The sequence below is a fragment of the Hordeum vulgare genome, chromosome 1H (assembly GCF_904849725.1).
Source record: "Hordeum vulgare subsp. vulgare chromosome 1H, MorexV3_pseudomolecules_assembly, whole genome shotgun sequence".
Classification (NCBI taxonomy): domain Eukaryota; kingdom Viridiplantae; phylum Streptophyta; class Magnoliopsida; order Poales; family Poaceae; genus Hordeum; species Hordeum vulgare.
Genome location: NC_058518.1, coordinates 206571694 through 206590852, shown reverse-complemented (window position 1 = coordinate 206590852; position 19159 = coordinate 206571694).

Sequence of the window (19159 nt, the reverse complement as noted above, 5' to 3'; positions counted from 1 at the left end):
CAATTATGTCATTTTAGTGGAAAACAAGCTAAGTATATAATATTCATGAGCTAACCAAGGTTCTTATGCCATTTTGAGGTTATTATTGCATTTTGGAGCTAAATGGGCTAATTATATCATTCTTGGGGAAATTAAAGCAAGGATAATATAAAAGAGGATAAGAAAGAGGAGGAGGAGGAGAAGAAGAAATCAAGAAGGAGGAGAAGGAGGAGAAGGAGGAGGAGGAGAAGAAGGAGAAGGAGGAGAAGGTCTTTTTCTTCTCTTCTTCTTCTTTTTTTTCATTTTTCCTATTTCTTCTCCTCTTCTCCTCTTGTTGGAGCTAAATGATCTAATGATGTCTTTTTGGAGCTATATGGGCTAATTATGCCATTTTAGAGGAAAACAAGCTAAGATTATAATATTAATGAGGTAACCAAGGTTCTTATGCCATTTTGAGCTTATTATGGCATTTTGGAGCTAAATGGGCTAATTATGTCTTCTTCTCTTCTTCTCTTCTTATTCTTCTTCTCTTCTTCTTCTCTCCTTATCTTCTTCTTTTCTTCTTCTCCTTATTATTGTCTTCTCTTCTTCTTCTTCTTCTTCTTCTTCTTCTTCTTCTTCTTCTTCTTGTTCTCCTCCTCCTCCTCTTCTCGTCTGCTCCTCCTCCTCCTCTTCTTCTTCTTCCTCTTCTTTCTATTAAGCGAACTAACTAACTAACCTAACTAACCAAGCTAACTAAACCTATCGCTAAACCTATATAGCACTAAACAGCAAAAAAATAACAAAAACAGAATCTATATCACTAAGTAACTAAAATATAGCTCCTTCTTTTCCTTTCTCCTCTTCTTTCTTCTCCTCCTCCTCATCCTCTTTTTCTTCTTCTTCTCGTCCTCCTCTCCTCTACTACTCTTCTTCTACTCTTCTCTTTTTCTTCTTCTTCTTGTTTCTCTTCTTCTTCTTCTTCTTCCTTTTATTCTTCTTCTTCTTCTTCTTCTTCTTCTTCTTCTTTTCTTCTTCTCCTCCTCCTCTTCTTCTTCATTTTCTTCTCATCTTGCACTAACCGAATTAAGCTAAACTAGTAGTAACCTAATAAACTAACTATCTAAATTAACTATCTAATTTAAAAGAAAAAAACTGAAAAAATAGGGTACCGGAGGCACTCACCGAAGTTGGGGACGCCGATGAGGGGAGGGGCCTACGCCGGGAACCGTTGAGGGGAGGGGGCGGCGACGGGATCCGGTGAGGGGAGGGGGTGGCGCCGGGAGCCGGTAAGGGGAGTGGGCGGCGCCGGGGGCCGGTGAGGGGAGTGGGCGGCGCCTGCAGCTGATGAGAGGAGGGGGCGGCGCCGGGAGCCGGTGAGGGGTGTGGGCGGCGCCGGGGGCCGGTGAGGGGAGTGGGCGGCGCCTGCAGCTGGTGAGAGGAGGGGCGGCGCGAGGAGCCGGTGAGGGGAGTGGGCGGTGCCGGTGCAGGTGAGGGGAGGGGCGGCGCAGGGGGTGGCGCAGGGGTCGGCATAGGGGCGGCGCAGGGGTGGCCGGCCGCCGGTGGTGCAGGAGGGAGGCGCGCACGACGGTGGAGAGAGAGACAGAGTGGGGAGTGGGGTAGTGGAGCGAGGGGCTAGGGGGAGACGACCGTTATAGGGACGTCAGCTTTGCCGTCTGCCCCCGGACGGCAAATGGCCCCATGGCGGATGGCAAAGGCCAGGCGGACGGCAAAGAGCCCGTCTATTGGACCTGGCCAGGCCCAAGGTCTAGTGGGACCCATCTACCCTCTTTGCCGTCTGCCCTAGGTATCTTTGCCGTCCGCAGGCAGGCGGCAAAGCCCTGGCCGATGGCAAACATTCTGTTTACCATCTGTGACCCCTTTACCGTCCGCTTTAGGTCAGCTGACGGCAAAGAGCTTCTTTGCCATCAGCTAGCAGATGGCAAAGAACTGGCTGATGGCAAATTACTGGATTCCAGTAGTGACAGAGCAATAAGTATTTCCCTCAGTTTGAGAACCAAGGTATCAATCCAGTAGGAGAATCTCGTCAAGTCCAGAGTACCTGCGCAAACACAATTGAGCTTGCACCCAACGCTGTAAAGGGTTGTCAATCCCTTCAAGATTGATTGCAAAATGAGATCTGAAGGCGGAAAGTGCAACGAAGTAAAAGAGTAAGGCTGAAAATATGGTGTGGAGTAGACCCGGGGGCCATAGTGTTCACTAGAGGCTTCTCTCAAAATAGAAAATATTACGGTGGGTGAACAAATTACTGTCGAGCAATTGATAGAACCGCGCAAAGTCATGACGATATCTAAGGCAATGATCATACATATAGGCATCACGTCCGAGACAAGTAGACCGATACTTTCTCCACACATCGACCGCTATCCAGCATGCATCTAGTGTATTGAGTTCATGACGAACAGAGTAACACCTTAAGCAAGATGACATGATGGAGAGGGATAATCTCAAACCAATGATGAAAACCCCATCTTTTTACCCTTGATGGCAACAACACGATGCGTGCCTCGCTACCCCTTCTGTCACTGGGTGAGGTCACCGCACGGTATGAACCCAAAACCAAGCACTTCTCCCATTGCAAGAATCATAGATCAAGCTGGCCACACAACTCGAAGAGAATTACACGGATATGAAATCATGCATATAAGAGATCAGAAGAAACTCAAATAAGATTCATAGATAATCTGATCATAAATCCACAATTCATCAGATGTCGACAAACACACCGCAAAAGAACATTACATCGGATAGATCTCCATGAAGATCATGGAGAACTTTGTATTGAAGATCCAAGAGAGAGAAGAAGCCATCTAGCTACTAGCTATGGACTCATAGGTCTATGGTGAACTACTCGCGCATCATCGGAGAGGTCATGGTGTTGATGAAGAAGCCCTCCGTATCCGAATCCCCCCTTCGGCCCGGCACGAGAACGTGCCCCAGATGGGATCTTGCGGAGACAGAAGCTTACGGCGGCGGAAAAGTACTTTCGATGATCTCCTGATTTTTTTTGGAATTTTTGGGAATATATAGGCGAAAGACCTAGGGCAGAGGTGGACCAGGGAGCCCACAAGCCTGGGAGGCTCGGCCCCCCTGGCCGCGGCTAGGGGGCTTGTGGGGTCCCTCTTGGCCCCTGCCCTGGTTCTCAGGTTCCTCAATCTTCTTCTGTTTCGGAAAAAATATTTTTGGAAGTTTCGTTCCGTTTGGACTCGTTTAAAATCCTCCTCTGAAAAGGGTCAAACACACGGAAAAACAGGAACTAACACTTGGCACTGAATTAATAAGTTAAGCCGAAAAAAGATATAAAAGGCATAAAAACATCCAAAGGTTGACAAGATAATAGCATGAAACCACGTTGGAGACATATAATGCCGCTCCATGTTGCTCGGGCGGGGCTGGAAAGCCTTCGCCCGCGCGTGAAGCCTCGAGGATGGGCATATCCTCCGCTTCAAGCTAGCGGAGGATAATATGCTACCCGTCAAGTTTTACGGGCGCTCAGATGTGCTTCTCGGCTGCTGCGAAGAGACCTCGAGCGGCGCCGAATGTCCCTCCTAGAGCGATAGCGACGAGGAGGACAGCGGCGGCAGTGGCGCTCTTGGCACGTCACGATATTGGGGGGGGGGGCAGGTCGGAGTAAGACTCCCCGAACTCCGACTGACTACCGGCCCTGCCGCTAAGGCGCGCTCACGCCTCTCCCCCGCCCGGTAGGGTTACTCTGCAAGAGCCCACATCGACGCCTCGTCTTTGAGGAGGTACGATCGCGGGCTCTGGCTTCTTCATCCCCTCGGGTCGCCCTCTCTTCGGCCCCCGTTGTCCTCCGCGTAGTGTTGGTCGAGGAGAAACCATCGTGGGTTGCGCCGGGGTCGTCCCACTTTTTGTGTTCTTGAACTTTTGTCCAGAGAGCATGTCCCTCGCCGAAAGACAGTGTAATAGGTTAGAGTAGCAAAAATCATTCATTTAATATGTCTGAGTTTGCTTCAAACAATTGAATGAAATGTTGTTTCCCTTTCGTATGATCCTTCTCCTTGAATGATACGCCTTTTGCATTTTTCGAAAGCTTGCCCACACGACTGGTCCTGCCGCTAGTGCTTTAGGGAACGTATCCTTAGCAGTTCGCTTGAGGGGTCGTTACCGGCAAGGCTCCTTGCCGCACTCAATGCAACCATTAGATCGTCGAGCGCGGCTCGAGGCAAAATAAGGTGCTCTGTAGCCACTTAGACTATTGAACAGGTTCGAAGCAGTAAGAAGGCACAACAACAACAACAACAACAACAACAACAACAACGACGACGACGACGATAACAACGATGACGACAACAACAACAACAACAACAACAACAGCGACAATAACGAGAACAACGACAACAACAACAACAAAGAGAACAGAGACAATAACAAGAACAACAACAACAACAATAACCACAACGGCAACAGAGACATCAACGACCACAACAACAACAAAAACAACAAACACGACTATGACGACGACGACCACGACGACGACAACAACAAGAACAACAACAAGAACAACAACAACAACAACAATAAAAAGAACGACAACAAAAACGACAATAACAACAACAACAACAACAACAACCACAATGACGACGACGATGACAACAACAACAACAACGACGACAACGATAAGAACGACATCAACGACAACAATAACAACAACAACAACAACAACAACAACAACAACAACAACAACAACAGAAAAACAACGAAGACGACAACGAAGAGGACGACGACAACAACAAGAACAAGAACAACAACTTAAAAAACAACAACACTGACAACAACAATAACAACAAGAACAACAACGACAACGACGACGACGACGACGATGACGACGACGACGACGACGACGACAATGACGACTATGACGACGACTACGACAACTACGACGACGAAAACTACGACAACAACGACAATGACGGGAACAACGAAAACTACGATAACTACAACAACGACGGACAATAGCGACAACAACGACAACTGCGACAACAACGACAACAACAACAACAACAACAACAACAACACCAACAACAACAACAACAAAAATAACGACGATGACGACCACAACAACGACAATGACGAGAATAACAACAAGATCGATAACAACAACAATGACAACAATGACATTAGCGACAACAGCGACAACAACGACAACACCACCAATAATAACACAGCAACACAACAATACCAACAACAACAACAACAACAACAACGACGACGACGACGACGACAACAACAACTACGACGAGAACAACAACAACAACCAGAACAACTACTACTACAAGAAAAATGACAACAACGGCAAAAGAAGCAACGATTACAATGACGTCAATGATGATGAGGACGACAATGATGACAACGATGATGACAAGGACGATAACAATAACAACAACAACAACAACAACAACAACAACAACAACAATAAGAACAACCACCACGAACACCACCACCACCACCACAACGACAACAACGACGACGACGACGATGACGACTTTGACTTTGACGATGACAATGACGACAAGAACGACAACGACCACAACGGTGAGAACAATGACAACTAAGGAAACAACAACAACAACGACAACATCAACAACAATGACAACAGCGACAACAACGGTAACAACAAAAACAACAACGATGACGCAAGTGACGAAAACAACGACAACGGCGAGAACAACAACAACAACAACAACAACAACAACAACAACAATAATAACGACAACAACAATGACAACAAAAACAACAACAACAACAACAACAACAACAACAACAACAACAACGACGACGACATCGACAACAACAACAATGACAACAACGATAACAACGACATTAACGACAACAAAAAGAACAAAAACAACAACGACAACGAAGACGACGACGACAACAAACAATAACAACAACAACAACATCAAAAACAACGACACTGACAACAACAACAACAACAACAAGATCGTTTCGCGAGGAGAGAGAGGTATCACATCGAGAGGGGAACTAGCGATCAACACTGGCAAGGTCCTTTTTACCCAGGTTCGGGCCGCTTAACGCGTAAAACCCTACTCCTGCTTAGTTTGTATTGTGTGCTTACTGTAGGGTGGTTTTGCTAGAGTAACTTAGTAGCTGATTAGGTAGTCTGCGATCCCCAAAAAGTTCAACCCCTAAGAATGAGCTTTGTGCCTCCTTTTATAGGCAAAGGGGTCACCAACAGTGTGCTCACGGGATGCACAATGAATAGTGTTCACCGCTCTACTTTTTCGGTGGTGTCAGGGGCAGTAAATGCCTTGTGTGACCCCTGACCTACCGCAAGATGGTTGCGACACGTACCGAGGTGAATTGACACCTTGGCCATGTGCGGGCACACGAGGGATGTGCTGGACCGGTCGGATTGTGGTGGAAACTGGTGGGAAAACCTGGTGAGCGAACATGGGCTTCTGGCTTGGAACCTCCAACGGGTGACTTGCTCACCTCCCCGGCAAGGAGGGTTTGCCGGGGGCCATGAACAATTTCCCGACAAGGAGGGCTTGTCGGGGGGGGGCCCTCGCCAGTCGTGCGAGCCTTCTCTGCAAGGGAAACTTACGAGGGTCTTGCTATTCTTTGGGTAGTCTTCCTAGCGAAGCGGGCTTGCTGGGGCCTTGGGAATCTTTCCCGCAAGGAGGGCTAGTAGGGACATGCGTCTGGAGCCCTTGTACTCCACGCCCCTCGCAGTGAGGGAAGGGCGTGGCTTTGGCGGGTCTTGGACTGCCTTACTGTTGCTCTTCCCGGTACACTGTCGTCAGGGGCGCCGCCGATGCCCGTGCACAAGTCTAGGGCACAAGGGACCCCAGTCTCGAGTGCACAGACACCGCCGAAGCTATGAGGGAAGAGCACCCGGGCCTCCGCTATAATAGAAAGGGTAGAACACTTGGTAGGGGGGTTCATTCCGACCCAAGTGCAACACACCAAGCCACTTGTCCTCCAGAGGCTCGAGAACAATTTGTTAGTTCATCAACCAACGTCCGTGAGAGGCAATCCACCAAAAGCACGAGTAGGAATTTACGCTTCGCAGCGGCCCGAACCTGGGTAGATTGTTGGGTGGTGTGCTTCCATGAACAAGAACAACGAGGACGATGACGGCGTCGATGACCACAACAAGAACAACAACAAGAACAACAAGAAAAACAACAACAACAACAACAACGAAGAAGACGACTACGATGACAACAAGAACAAGAACAACAAGAAAAACAACAACAGCAACAAGAACAACATCGGCAACAACAACAACAATAACAACAACAAGAACAACACCAATGACGACGAAGACGACGACCACGATGACGACGACGACGACGATGACAACGACTACAACAACAACAAAAGCAACATCAGTAGCAACAACGAAAACAACGACGACGGCGACGAAAACAACAATGACTATGATGATGACGACGACAACGACGATTACAATGACAATGACGAGAACAACGACAACTACGACAGCAACAACAACAACGATAACAAGAACAACGAGGACAACATCTACAACAACAACAACAGCGACAATAACGACAACAACCATAAGGATGAAGACGACGACGACAACCACGACAATGACGAGAACAACGACAACAATGACAACAACAACCACAATGAGAACAAAGACAATAACAACAACAACAACAATAACTACAACAACAACAACGACGACAACATCGACAACAACAACAACAATGCAGCAATGACGACAACAACAACAACCACAATGAAGACAACGATGACGACGACGACGACGACAACAACAACAACACAACAATAACAACAACAACAACAGCAACAACAACAACAACAACAACAACAACAACAACTACAACAATAACAACAACAACAACAATAACAACAACAACGACGACGACGAAGATGACGACGACGACTACGACTACAACAAATAAAGCAACATCAGCAGCAGCATCGACAACAACAACGATGATGACGAAAACGACAATGACTACGATGATGACGACGACAACGACGATAACAACGACAATGAAAAGAACAACGACAACTACGACAGCAACAACACGAACAACGACAACAAAAACGACGATGACAACATCGACAACAACACCAACATCGACAACAACGACAGCAACATTTAGGATGAAGACAACCACGACAACCACGACAACAATGAGAACAACGACAACAACGACAACAACAACCACAACGAGAACAAAAAGAACAACAACAACAACAACAACAACAACGGCAACAGCAACAACAACAACAAAAACAACAACAACAACAACAACAACAATAACAACGCCTGCTGCAATGATTAAAATAACGACAATGACGAGAGCAACGACAACAACAACAACGACGACAACAGCGACAACAACAACAAGAACGCCAGCAATGACGACAACAACACCATCAAAAACAACCACAACGAAGACGACGATGACGACGACGACAACAACAACAACAACAATAGTAATAGCAAAAACAACAACAACAACAACAACAACAAAACAATAATAACAACAACAACAACAACAACAATGACGAAAACAACGACAATGATGAGAACAACGAGAACATCGATAATAACAAAAACAACGATGTAACATCCCAATTTTCCTAATTGGGAATGTTTTACATTGTAGCTAAGCATCTATGCATATTGATTGAAATAAATTTGGCACTTGAATTCTTTCGTCTTTTGATTTGCATTTCCATCTTTTTCCTTGCACGAGAAATGCCCGGGGAAATACTCTCTTGCACGCAAGAGAGAGAGCGGAGGAAAATGACCCTCCAAAGTGCGGGCAATTTCTGAAATATTGGAGCCAAGAAATCCAAAGATCATTTGCAAAAATATTTGCAACAGGAAAATTAAGCATTTTGAGGAATTTCTGAAAAAAAAACATTTTTAAAGTTTTTATTTTTGCTTTGGAAAAATGTTATTCGGGTAGAGGATATTTTTCTGATTTTTTTGGTATATGATACTCTATATTAAATATTTGATTTATTTCCTTTTATTTCACTTTTGTTTTTCTGTTACGGAAAAGATTTTATTAGGAAACTCTTTTTTTTAGGCAACCGCCCCGAGCGCTTAATAACTCTGGGCCGCCACCCCCACAGCCCAGGGGCCGAATCCCTTAGATCTCGGCCGCCCTACCTTTCCTTCCCCGCCTCTCTCCCACTGCCGCTGGGCCCCCCTGGCTGAATCCCTCTCCCACGCGGTCGTCTCCCTCCTCTCCTTCCTAGTCTCTGCCCGACCCCGAGCCGAGTTTTCCCTGGAACTCGGGATACTCTCGTATCCCCCTCTCTTCCTTCCTTCCCCACTCCCCCTCCCCGGCCTATATAAGCTCCTAGCCGCCACCGCACCCCGTTCCCACCCCGCCCACGTCAAGCCGCCGCCCCGAGCCCCCTGCAGCAGCCCCGCCGGAGCAGCCCGCAGCTCGACCTTCGGCCTCCCCCTGGGAGCAGCACCCCAAGCCACCCCCCCGCTCCGCCCGACGCCTCCCCTCGCCGGAGGACAGCCGTCGCCGCCTCCGCATCCCTCCACCGCCCCCGGAGCCCCTCCCCTCGCCGGCGACACCACCCCTCGCCGGAGTTGCCTCCCACTGCCACGGTAAGGTCTTCCTCCTCCTGTTGTTTTTCTTTCTTTTCTTAGTAGCCCTTATATCCATATTCTACGGTGTAGATTAGATTAGGATACCCCTTCGGTTTAGATCAGAAAACCGCACTGGTTTTTTTTCACTTAACACGGTTAGCCAGTAGTTTTTGTTAGCCCTCGGCCGTTTGCTCCTAGCGATTGCAACAAACACCCCCGCAGCCTATCACAGCGCGCCACGTATACCCCCTGTTAGTTAGCTAGTTAGTTTCTTTTTTCTGTCTAGTTGCAAAAAAACAGAAAAGTTTCTGTTTTGTTTTGGCCATAACTTTTTATCCCGAAGTCCAATGATATTGATTCTTATTCCAGTAGGCTCCAAGTTTTCTGTAGTTTTTAAAAACATATAATTTGTCTATGTTTGAAATTTTCAAATATAAGTTAGATCAAATTTAGTTTAAACCTTGTTTTGCCTATTCCAGGAGTTTAAAAAAATGATTTTGAGTTGATTCTTTTTGCTACTGCTTCCTAGTGATTAAATCTTACTGTGGTAGAAGTTTCAAAAAAATTTAAAGTATTTTTACTCGTGTTTTTAACAGAAACAAGTTTCTGCCTTAGTAACGCGTGTTGAATTCTTTTACTTAGCCCTTAGCAAATCCTCACTTGTGATGTTATTTTGACTTGTTGCTTGATTGTAGTGCTTATGGTGTGTTTTGTGTTTGTATCGGTAGATCATCCGGAGTGCGAAGCGTGTTACTTAGATGCGCTCGATCAAGACAACTATCATCAAGGCAAGTCATTTTGATCATGTTATTTTCCTATGTTTTCGATGCATGGTAGTTCACCTTTCTTTGCCCAATTGCATGCTGCCTAGGTACTTGGAAACTTTAGTATAAGTTGTAGTATCATGTGGTAGGCACACAACAGCCCCGATACTTGGCCCCGGGACGAAAATTTCTTAATGCTATGCTTCAGTAGACGGGTTTTCGGTTGAGTGTACATCACGAGTGATGCGAGGTTGATTAAATAATCCAGACCGGTTAAGACAAGATTTCCAAGACCTTGGACGCAATGCAACTCTGGGTGAAGGACGGTTGATCGGCTGCCTGGAGAACCCAGTGGATGCCCGGGATGCTGGAGAGGCCATGACATCCTACGGAAAGCTTCACCCAGGCTTGAAGAGACGGACGGAGACTTCAAGACTCAAGGCTTAGCTGCATAGCCACAAGTCATTATGGGCTCTGGCTTGGTTGGACGATGTGGCGACTCTGGACAGGCGGTGCTAGCAGATGTAGAAGAATGGTAGGAATGGATGGGCACCGACAGGGATTCAGAGGGACCCGTTGAAAGACCATGTTTTGATCATCCGGTCTTCAATCACCCTGAAGTGCAAGGACAAACCCGGAGGCGATTAAATCTTGTGGGGAACGTGTGCAAAACTCTGCAGAGTGCCCAACCTAATCGATTAGTCGTGTCCACGGTCATGGACAACTTGAGCCGAAGGCATTGAATTTCCCCTGAACTCTCAACACAACTTAATAATGATGTGGGTGTTAACAACTATTCGGGTACGAGAATTGGTTGGCGGAACCATCTCGTTAACAACAAACAATGTAGTAATATTTTGCTTCCAACCCCTCTTGTTGTAGGATAAAACTAGCTTTATGCAAAACTTAGCCCCACTGGCGAAATATGCATGTAGAGATAGTTGATTATTATTTTACTCCTCTTTTTGATGACTTGCCGGCATATTCAATATGCTGACCTACACGGCTGCAACGTATCATGTTGCAGAGTACTTTTCCGACCAGGAGTGAGGCTACGATCTACGCTCAGCGACATGCCCTTGGAGTCGGATGGACTCATCTACCTGATGCTTCCGCTAGTCTTCATTAGATATCTCATGAGATGGCCTTCAGCCACTTTATTGTAATCCTTTATTGTAATAAAGTACTCTTTATGAGATTTCGACTAATAAAGCTGTGTGATTGAACTCTTGAATATATACATTATGTACTGAGTGTGTACCAGCATGATCTTGGGATGGTACGGAAACACCAGAGGCTTGACTCGTCTTGAGTCGGGTCGCTACAGAAATGGTATTCAGAGCACACGCTGACCTTAGGACGTAACCTCTAGGAATGGAAAAGCCTTAGGAAGAAAACTATTTTCTCTTATGTCTATAAATATTCTATTTCCTCTTCTGATCATTTCTGACTTCTCTCCGATTTTCCAATGTTTTAGATGGCCACCTTCGTCCCTGTTAAGTTCACGGAGTTTTGCCAGCCCGACGCAACTATGCCGTTCGGAAAGGAGCTGGTACAGATCACCAAGGACTTGAGGATTGCTCTGTCGACTATCACAGGGAAGCCAACTTCGTCTTACCCAGAGGATTCACGCTACAGGATCGAGGTGCACGTTCCCGGAAGGGCATTCCAGCCGCGCACTGAGCCGATGGATTTCAAGTTCATCGCACCCAACTGGATTCTTGGAAGGGACATGGCGATCCATTGTGCCCTCAGACGTATCAAGGAAGAATACAAAGGCTGCCCTATTTCCCCAGACCTATTCATCGTATCCCGGAGAAGCGAAGACGGAGAAATCATCTCAAGCAAGACCAAGGAAGCTCTCTTGTCTTATGCCCAGACCTTGGAGAAGCACAGCGGGACTCTAGAGCATCGTGTGATCAAGGACGCGAGGAAGATCAAGCAACTGTCACTCCGCGAGCTTGAACTTGAAGAAGCAGCCCGGGAAGCCCACTATGAGCACGAACTGGAGGTGAAGGACTTTCTTGAGCGGATCGAGAAGCTGAAGACTCGAGTTGCATACGTGGAGGAGGAATTGGACATGGGCGAGAACCTTCATCCCGAAGGAGATGTAGCCCCCTTGATCAGCAACGACGAGGACTATGAAGAAAGGTCCAACGAAGGACCCATCACCATGCTTTTCTGAGGAGGACATTTAGACTAGACCACCAAATTTACTTTATCGTTATACGTTTTAGGCCGATGTTTAGGATTATCGAATTTTGTATCCTCGTGTGAACCCTTGTGATGGTATTGAATAAGATGTGTGGCGTGATACTTGTTTGTTGCATTCATATGGGTAGTGTAATTTCTCTTAGACCATTGTTCTATTCTAATCTCACCCCTCCACAAACATCAGATGCCTCCGAGACGCGCCCCTGAGTCCAACTTTCCGTCGGAACTCACCCAGTTGATCCAACAACAAAACACCCTGATGCATCTGATCATCCAGAATCAGAACAATAACAACAACCATCATCCACCCCAGGCTGACAATCTCACCCGTTTCCTGAGGTTGAACCCTCCAACTTTCTCCAGCAGCATTGAGCCCATTGTGGCAGATGATTGGCTCCGCAAGATGGAGCGTGAACTTATCACTGTTGGTTGTTCTGTAGCTGAGAAGGTGCGTTTTGCCGCGCATCAACTTGAAGGCCCTGCAGCTGCTTGGTGGGAGAACTACACCACCACTTATCCCATTGCTGGAGTCACTTGGGAGCAATTCAAGCAAGCCTTCCGCACCGCACATGTCTCAGCTGGTGCAATGAGTCCGAAGAAGCATGAGTTTCGCAACTTACGCTAGGGGAATCGCTTTGTGGCTCAGTACGTCGATGAATTCAGCATGCTCGCCCGTTATGCACCTGGAGATGTGGCTGATGATGCGGCCAAGCAGGAAAAATTCTTGGAGGGACTCAATGATGAGCTGAGCATTCAGTTGACTGGAGCCACCTTCAACAACTACCACGAGATGGTTGATAAGGCCCTCATCTTGGAGGGGAAACACCAGTAGATGGAGAACCGCAATCGAAAGTATGGGATTGGGAAGTTCAACTCCGGCACTCAGCAGAAGCCTCGCTACACCCCCTATTCAGGGAATACCGGGACTGGATCCGGTAAGTTTGGAGGAGACGTTCAGCATAACCACCCGGTGCACAACCATGGAGGCCACAACCACGGAGGAAATGGAAACCACCGCAACAACAGCAACTTCAAGAATGGCGGTACTGGCACTTAGCAGCATTCAGCTCCAGCTCAGAAGGATCTGACTCACATCACTTGCTTCAAGTGTCAGAAGACGGGACACTATGCCACTGAATGTCCCCAGAACAAGCAGGGAAATGGAAACGGCAACTCTGCAGCAAAGAAGCCCAATCCTTTTACTCGAGCTCAGGTGAACCACATTCATGTTGAAGAGGTCTATGATCACCCCGATACTGTGGTTGGTAAGTTTTTGCTAAATTCACGTCCAGTATTGGTACTTTTTGATTCTGGTGCAACACATTCATTCATATCAAGGGTAGTTGTGGAAAAGTATAGTTTGCCAACTAGAACCCTCAGCCAGCCTATTAAGGTCAGTTCCCCAGGAGGCATGATGACAGCCGGGATAGGATGCCATGCTTTGAGTCTCAACATCGGGATCCATAATTTTCCCACCGACCTCATCATATTAGAATCCCAGGGATTGGATGTAATCCTAGGCATGGATTGGTTGGCCAAGTATGAAGGGAATATTGATTGTGCCCTTAAGTCTATTTTGCTCACCACCCCCGAGTAGAAGCGGATTAAGTACGTGTCTCAGCGCCCGACACGGAGTAAGCGAGTAAACTCTCTCACGGGAGTAGTCCAGGAGGAAGTACCGATTGTACAGGAGTACCCAGATGTATTTCCGGAGGAATTGCCGGGCATGCCACCCGATAGAGAGATTGAGTTCTTGATTAAGCTATTACCCGGAACAACCCCGATATCCAAGAGACCCTATCGGATGCCCGCAAATGACTTGATAGAAATCAAGAAGCAAATTAAGGAGTTGTTGGACAAAGGGTATATTCGCCCAAGTTCTTCACCTTGTGGAACCCAAGTGCTCTTGGTTGAAAAGAAGGACAAGTCCTTGAGAATGGTTGTCGATTATCATGCATTCAACGATGTGACCATCAAGAATAAGTACCCCTTGCCGTTGATCAATGATCAGTTTGATCAGTTAGTTGGAGCTCGCATATTCTCAAAGATTGATCTTCGATCCGGGTATCATCAGTTGAAGATTCGTGAACAGGATATACCCAAGACAGCCTTCACCACTCGGTACGGCTTGTATGAGTACACGGTCATGTCATTTGGACTGACTAATGCTCCGGCATATTTTATGAATCTGATGAACAAGGTATTTATGGAATACTTGGACAAGTTTGTCGTGGTGTTCATCGATGACAAACTGATATTCTCCAAGAACGAAGAGGAACACCTGCGTCTAGTTCTGGAGAAGCTTCGAGAGCATAAGCCATATGCAAAATTTAGCAAATGTGAGTTTTGGTTGAAGGAAGTCGGATTTCTCAGACACGTCATCTCAGGAGAAGGAATAGCAGTGGACCTTGCCAAGGTCGCAGCAGTCACCGAATGGGTAGCACCCACTTGAGTCAAGGAGATCCGCAGTTTCCTCGGACTTGCCGGATATTACCGGAGGTTCACTGAGAATTTATCAAAGATTGCCAAGCCCATGACAGAGTTGTTGAAGAAGGAATCCAAGTATATTTGGACTGAGGAATGTGAAACCAGTTTTCAAGAGCTGAAGAAACGTCTTGTTATAGCCCCAGTGTTGATATTGCCGAACATTCGGAAGGATTTCCAGGTTTACTGTGACGCTTCTCGTCAAGGACTGGGAGGAGTGCTCATGCAAGAAGGCAAAGTTGTAGCCTATGCATCCAGATAGCTCATACCTCATGAGTTGAATTATGCCACACATGACTTGGAACTAGCAGCCGTAGTGTACGCTCTCAAGACCTGGAGACATTTCCTGATCGAAAATAGTTGTGATGTTTACACTGATGACAAGAGCCTCAAATATATCTTCATGCAGAAGGAGTTGAACCTCAGACAGAGGCGATGGCTAGAGTTGATCAAGGACTATGACATGAGATTGCATTATCACCCAGGCAAGGCAAATGTTATAGCCGATGCGTTGAGCCGCAAGAGTTATGTGAACACACTCACAGCTGGAGGATTACCCCAGGAGTTAGTCGATGACCTCCGAGAGCCCAAATTGGAAATAGTTCCAAGAGGATTTGTTGCCACTCTGGAAATTCAGTCTACTTTGAAAGAAAAGATCCGCGAAGCACAGAAATCAGACAAGGAGATAGCTGAGATTAAGCAGAAAAGATCCGCGAAGCACAGAAATCAGACGGGAAGGCTAAAGGTTTTCGTGAGGTTGAACACGGAACTTTATGGATTGAGGATCGCATCTATGTGCCCAATGATCCCGAACTCAGGAAGTTGATACTTCAGGAGGCCCATGATTCCCTGTACTCGATACACCCCGGCAACACCAAGATGTATCTGGATCTGAAAGAAAGTTTCTGGTGGACAGGATTGAATAAAGACATTGCCGAGTTCGTAGCAATATGCGATGTTTGTCAGCGAGTAAAAGCCGAGCATCAGAAGCCAGCAGGTTTGCTCCAACCTCCGCCGATACCCGAGTGGAAATGGGAAAAGGTTGGTATGGACTTCATCACAGGATTACCTCGGACCCGTTCTGGCTATGATTCTATTTGGGTTGTGGTCGATCATTTGACCAAGGTAGCTCACTTCATTCCTGTGAAGACTACTTACACGAGTGCCAAGCTGGCCAAGATATATATGACGAGGATCGTATGTCTGCACGGAGTACCGAAGAGCATTGTGTCAGATAGAGGGACTCAGTTCACATCAAAATTTTGGAACCAACTGCATGAAACCTTGGGAACGAGATTGGAGTTCAGTACAGCTTTTCACCCACAGACAGATGGACAGACCGAGAGAGTCAATCAGATTCTGGAGGACATGTTGAGAGCTTGCGCACTAGACTATGGGTCTAGTTGGGATGAGAATTTACCTTATGCCGAGTTCTCATACAACAACAGCTACCAGACCAGTCTGAAGATGGCCCCTTTCGAAGCTCTATACGGAAGGAGGTGCAGAACACCGTTGATGCGGGATGGAGTTGGAGACCGACAACTTTTTGGTCCCGACCTTATCCGAGATTCTGAAGAGAAGGTCAAGCTTATTCGTGACCGACTCAAGATAGCTAAGTCCAGACAGAAGAGTTATGCTGACAGCAAACGCAATGAGGTAACGTACGAAGTGGGAGACAGAGCATATCTTCGGGTGTCTCCACTTCGAGGAATCAAGAGATTCGGTGTGAAAGGAAAATTAGCACCTCGTTTCATTGGCCCCTACAAAATTCTTGAACGTAGAGGCGAAGTTGCATACAAACTGGAACTGCTGGAAGGATTGTCCGGAGCTCATGATGTCTTCCATGTTTCCCAGTTGAAGAAATGCCACACTGAGATGGCCGATGTTCCGTTGAGAGATATAGTGCCCCTAGAGGCCATACAGCTGGACAGTGATCTGACGTATGAGGAGAAGCCCGTCAGGATTCTCGAGACTGCCAACAGAGTCACCCGCAGCAAGATCATCAAGTTCTGCAAGGTGTTGTGAAGCCACCACACCGAGGAAGAAGCCACCTGGGAACGAGAAGAGGATCTTCGTCGAGACTACCCGCACCTATTTTCTAACCAACCCGAATCTCGAGGCCGAGATTCATCTTAAGGTGGGTAGGTTTGTAACATCCCAATTTTCCTAATTGGGAATGTTTTACATTGTAGCTAAGCATCTATGCATATTGATTGAAATAAATTTGGCACTTGAATTCTTTCGTCTTTTGATTTGCATTTCCATCTTTTTCCTCGCACGAGAAATGCCCGGGGAAATACTCTCTTGCACGCAAGAGAGAGAGCGGAGGAAAATGACCCTCCAAAGTGCGGGCAATTTCTGAAATATTGGAGCCAAGAAATCCAAAGATCATTTGCAAAACTATTTGCAAAAAGAAAATGAAGCATTTTGAGGAATTTCTGAAAAAAAAACATTTTTAAAGTTTTTATTTTTGCTTCGGAAAAATGTTATTCGGGTAGAGGATATTTTTCTGATTTTTTTGGTATATAATACTCTATATTAAATATTTGATTTATTTCCATTTATTTCACTTTTGTTTTTCTGTTTCGGAAAAGATTTTATTAGGAAAGTCTTTTTTTTAGGCAACCGCCCCGAGCGCTTAATAGCTGTGGGCCGCCACCCCCATAGCCGAGGGACCGAATCCCTTAGATCTCGGCCGCCTTACCTTCCCTTCCCTGCCTCTCTCCCACTGCCGCTGGGCCCCCCTGGCCTAACCCCTCTCCCCCGCGGTCGTCTCCCTCCTCTCCTTCCTAGTCTCTGCCCGACCCCGAGCCGAGTTTTCCCTGGAACTCGGGATCCTCTCGGATCCCCCTCTCTTCCTTCCTTCCCCACTCCCCCTCCCCGGCCTATATAAGCTCCTAGCCGCCACCGCACCCCGTTCCCACTCCGCCGCGTCAAGCCGCCGCCCCGAGTCCCGTGCAGCAGCCCCGCCGGAGCAGCCCGCAGCTCCACCTTCGGCCACCCCCTGGGAGCAGCACCCCGAGCCACCCCCCCGCTCCGCCCGATGCCTCCCCTCGCAGGAGGACAGCCGCCGCCGCCTCCCCGTCCCTCCACCGCCCCCGGAGCCCCTCCCCTCGTCGGCGACACCACCCCTCGCCGGAGTTGCCTCCACTGCTACGGTAAGGTCTCCCTCGTCCTGTTGTTTTTCTTTTTTTCTTAGTAGCCCTTAGATCCATATTCTACGGTGTAGATTAGATTAGGATACCCCTTCGGTTTAGATAAGAAAACCGCACTAGTTTTTTTCACTTAACACGGTTAGCCAGTAGTTTTTGTTAGCACTCGGCCGTTTGCTCCTAACGATTGCAACAAACACCCCCAGAGCCTATCACAGCGTGCCACGTATACCCCCTGTTAGTTAGCTAGTTAGTTTCTTTTTTCTGTCTAGTTGCAAAAAACAGAAAAGTTCTGTTTTGTTTTGGCCATAACTTTTGATTCCGAAGTCCAATGATATTGATTCTTATTCCAGTAGACTCCAATTTTTCTGTAGTTTTTAAAAACATATAATTTGTCTATGTTTGAAATTTTCAAATATAAGTTAGATCAGATTTAGTTTAAACCTTGTTTTGCCTATTCCAGGGGTTTAAAAAAATGATTTTGAGTTGATTATTTTTGCTACTGCTTCCTAGTGATTAAATCTTACTGTGGTAGAAGTTTCAAAAAGATTTAAAGTATTTTTACTGGTGTTTTTAATAGAAACAAGTTTCTGCCCTAGTAACGCGTGTTGAATTCTTTTACTTAGGCCTTAGCAAATCCTCACTTGTGATGTTATTTTGACTTGTTGCTTGATTGTCGTGCTTATGGTGTGTTTTGTGTTTGTATCGGTAGATCATCCGGAGTGCGAAGCGTGTTACTTAGAAGCGCTCGATCAAGACAACTATCATCAAGGCAAGTCATTTTGATCATGTTATTTTCCTATGTTTTCGATGCATGGTAGTTCACCTTTCTTTGCCCAATTGCATGCTGCCTAGGCACTTGGAAACTTTAGTATAAGTTGTAGTATCGTGTGGTAGGCACACAACAACCCCGATACTTGGCCCCGGGACGACAATTTCTTAATGCCATGCTTGAGTAG